This window comes from Lagenorhynchus albirostris, chromosome 5 (assembly GCF_949774975.1).
Source record: "Lagenorhynchus albirostris chromosome 5, mLagAlb1.1, whole genome shotgun sequence".
NCBI classification, from domain to species: domain Eukaryota; kingdom Metazoa; phylum Chordata; class Mammalia; order Artiodactyla; family Delphinidae; genus Lagenorhynchus; species Lagenorhynchus albirostris.
In genome coordinates, this window is record NC_083099.1 from 13,833,188 (window position 1) to 13,837,030 (window position 3,843).

The 3,843-nt window shown below is 42.5% G+C and overlaps 1 pseudogene; it reads right to left on the reverse strand.

Annotated features, from left to right (window-relative positions):
* Nucleotides 1-258: 258 nt before the first annotated feature.
* On the reverse strand, nucleotides 259-1,017 carry LOC132520369 (gamma-secretase subunit APH-1B-like; annotated as a pseudogene).
* Between the last annotated feature and the right edge of the window lie 2,826 nt (nucleotides 1,018-3,843).

A 3,843-nucleotide genomic window follows, 5' to 3' on the forward strand; every position in this document is an offset into this window, starting at 1 on the left:
AATGCCCAGACAAATTAAATCTGGAGGGTGGAGCCCAGAACATTAGTCTTTATGCTTTCCCAGGTGATTCCAACTTGCAGCCAGGCTGCACACCACTGATGTATCCCTTTCAGAAAGCCGTTGCATGAAAGCCATATCGTATCTAGATAGTACTGTTTATTCTAAATTTCACCAGGAAAATGTACCTTTAGAAGAAGACACAGTTGCGCTTCTTCTAAAGGCTCAGCTTACAGTTTCAGAAGCGCCGGTCCTTGGAGGTTATCTGGAGCGCTGCTTGAAGAGGACGGAGTCCTAGTCTTGGCAGAGGAGGCAGAGTTTCAGGCTCCGGCAGAAACGAAGAATGTCCAGACGCCCATGAGCACCAGGATGATGTATGCCGACACCAGCTTTAATCCATAACGAGGATTTATGAAGCTCAGGGCTGACACCAGCAGATAGGGGAGAAGAACTACAAGAAGGGCGTACCACTTTTTCTTCTCACAGGCATCCAAACACACAGTGCCCCAGAACACGTGCAGCAATATGATCACCAGCGTCATGGAAGCTGAATTCAGGAAGCACTGGGGAGGGTCTCCATGAATGCCCACCGTGCCCGGACCCAAAGAGTCAGGGTATTTACAAAGGGAAATACTCCACTCATGATTCCAAAGCCCAAACCAGAAACATAAGCCATTAATCACATAGAAGGTGCTGTCTCCCTTGGGTTTATACTCGTCAAGCCCACACGGGCTTTAAAAAAAAAAGTTTATAATATGCAAAACGGCACATTTCTTGGATAAGGACTGAGACTAGCACTCCAAAGATCAGCAGATATTTCTGTATTGGTCCATCTTTGTCGTCAGCAATGGTTGCTACCATGAACCAACCTAGGGAGTAGAGCAGTAGAGACACCAACCTGAAGGAAGCTCCAGTGACAGGGAAGATGATGCGCAATGGCGGTGGCGATGGTGAAAATGCAGAGGGCGAGCGCAGGCGCAAAGGTAACGAAGGCGCAGCCAAGAACACGGCCGCCGTCATGGCAACCGCGGAAGCCGGTCCGGGGGCCTCAGCTGATGTATATTCTTAATTAAGCCATGTTAAGACAGATGGTCTCAGCACTCGTACCTTTTAATTACTGTCACTCTTAAATACTTTGGAATATTATGTGTCTCAATAGTTTCCAAGAACAGGTTTTGAAAAGGAGAGAGGATGAGGGTATAAAGCCTGAGGAGAGACAAGCAGCACTATTGATAAAGGGTAGCCTGGGCAGCATGGAGAAAATGAGGGTGACAGAAATAAACTTACGTTTGTACAATTTTGTTTCAGGTAAGGTTTTTGCTTCAGGCAATAGAATAAATCAAACACAGATTTGATCATTCCTTCCAGAGAATCATCTGTAAAAACCAACCACTGTTTTTTCTCGTTTTGATTTTTTTTTTTTTTTTTTTTTTTCAGTACGCGGGCCTCTCACTGTTGTGGCCTCTCCCGTTGCAGAGCACAGGCTCCGGACGCGCAGGCTCAGCGGCCATGGCTCACGGGCCCAGCCGCTCTGCGGTATGTGGGATCTTCCCGGACCGGGGCACGAAGCCGTGTCCCCTGCATCGGCAGGCGGACTCTCAACCACTGTGCCACCAGGGAAGCCCCTCGTTTTGATTTTTTATATTTTTTATTATTTAAAAAAATATTTATTTATTTGGCTGCAGTGGGTCTTAGCTGTGGCACAACTAAGGATCTTTGTTGCTGTGTGCTGGGTCTTTTTTAGTTGCAGCATGCGGAATCTTTACTTGTGGAATGAAGGATCCAGTTCCCTGACCAGGGATCCAACCCAGGCCCCCTGCATTGGGAGCGTGGAGTCAACTGCTGGACCACCAGGGAAGTCCCTCACTTTTTGATTTTTTTTAAATTGAAGTATAGTTGATGTACAACATTATATAAGTTACAGGTATACAACATAGTGATTCACAAATTTTAAAGGTTATACTCCCTGTGTTGTACAATATATCATCGTAGCTTATTTATTTTATACATAATAGTTTGAACCTCTTAATCCGCTACACCTATCTTGCCCCTCTTACCTTCCCTCTCTCCACTGGTAACCAAGAGTTTGTTTTCTGTATCTATGAGTCTGACCAACTACTCCTTTAAATGACTGAGATTGAAGTCTCCTGCTGCACTCCAGACAGTTACAACCCATGGAAATAGACATTCCACAGATGATGGTGGGCCGAGTGATGGTTTCTCACCTACTCTTCTTTCACAGCATGCATTTGAACACGGCGATGATGAGTGGAGGAATTATGATAAGGAAATGATAATGTAGTACTGTGGCAAAAAGAAAAGCATCCGTGTTCTGGTATTAAAATAGTTGTGGATATTTGGTTAATCTAGGCTCAATGCTCTGAAACAGTCTCTAGTCAGTAGTTTAGGTAAATACTCTCTCGTCACTTGTCGTTGATTTAACAAGGCTGAATGTATGGTGACTGGACATTTTCAAGGCTGTAGACTGTAGGAATTGATAACTCAAGGTCTGGAGTGAGATGGAATTGGATACAAATCCTTACCCTGAAAACTTTTTAGTTTTGTGATCTTACATAAGTTGCTACTTAGTTACAACCCTGGTTTCTCATATATAGACATTAGGTTCATTTTTTTTCACATAGAAAATGGCAATTATCAGTAGCACCTGATACGACTGTGGTAAATAACAATAAACAGCTATGTAAAACTGTCAGCCTAGCTCATAGTGTGGACTCAGTAAATGTTAGACATTATTATTATCATTATTATTAGGTATAAAGTATGCTTTGGTGCTCATTTAAAGATGAGAGACATAGATACATAGATTCAAAGAATAGTAGAGTCAGGAGGGACCATAGAGATGTTCTGATCCAGCATCTTTATTTTACAGGAGAGGAAGCTGAAGACCAAAGGAAGCAAATAATACCAAGAGTGAAAAAGCCAGTTAGTGGAAAAGGAAGGCATCACGTTTCCATGGCTTGCCTTGCAGCCAGCATGTGCCTGTGAAGGGCAGCTGTGGGAGATGAGCCTCTGGGGTTCTGGTTGATAGCCACTTGTACAGAGCCTTTTGTTCACTGTAGATGGTTAGGACCTGATCTAATTTGCAGTATTTTCAGCAGAGAATTGAAAGCGGTCTGACATAATTTGACTCTTGGAGCTCAGATCCTTTACTGGGTACAGTCTCATTACTTTGCAATAACTCATATCTTTAGGGTGTGCAGTAAGTATTTAAGATTTGAATAAGCCCTATGTGAATGCTAAACTCCTCATTTGTTGACACATTCTTCTCATACTCAGCAACTATTCCAGCAGCTTCTCTTGCCAAGGAAATACCAAATATTGTTGAAAGAAAAAACAGCTGCAAATATCAAAAAAACTAGCTTTTTAAGGGGGTTTCCAAAGTAAATGGTTGAAGAACCTAGAAAGTGATTTTACAGTGATGTAGAACAAACCTTTAAGCAATTATAGCTTTTAGTCTTAAATCAATAAAATTTTATTGAGCACTTCCTTTGTATGAAGCACTGTAGGTAATTTAAAGACACGTTATTTTTGCCTTTAAGGTGCTATCAATTTAGTAGGAAAAATAAAATGTAAGTAAATTAATCATAAGTTGCATAATAAAATGCAACTCAAGTAACATTTGAAGATGAACACCAGAGGGCATTGGTAGGCAGGGCCTGACAAGTTGCCAAGTGAACGGCGCAGCTCATTTTGCTTTCCCCCTTCTTTCATGATAGTGCCTGATTCTGGTTTGGGAGTTATCTTTCCCTTGCAGTCTTGGGGAGCTGTAACTCCAGTTGCTCTGCATTTCTCTAGCCAAGGTGTGATCTTGTGAACCAGGTCATG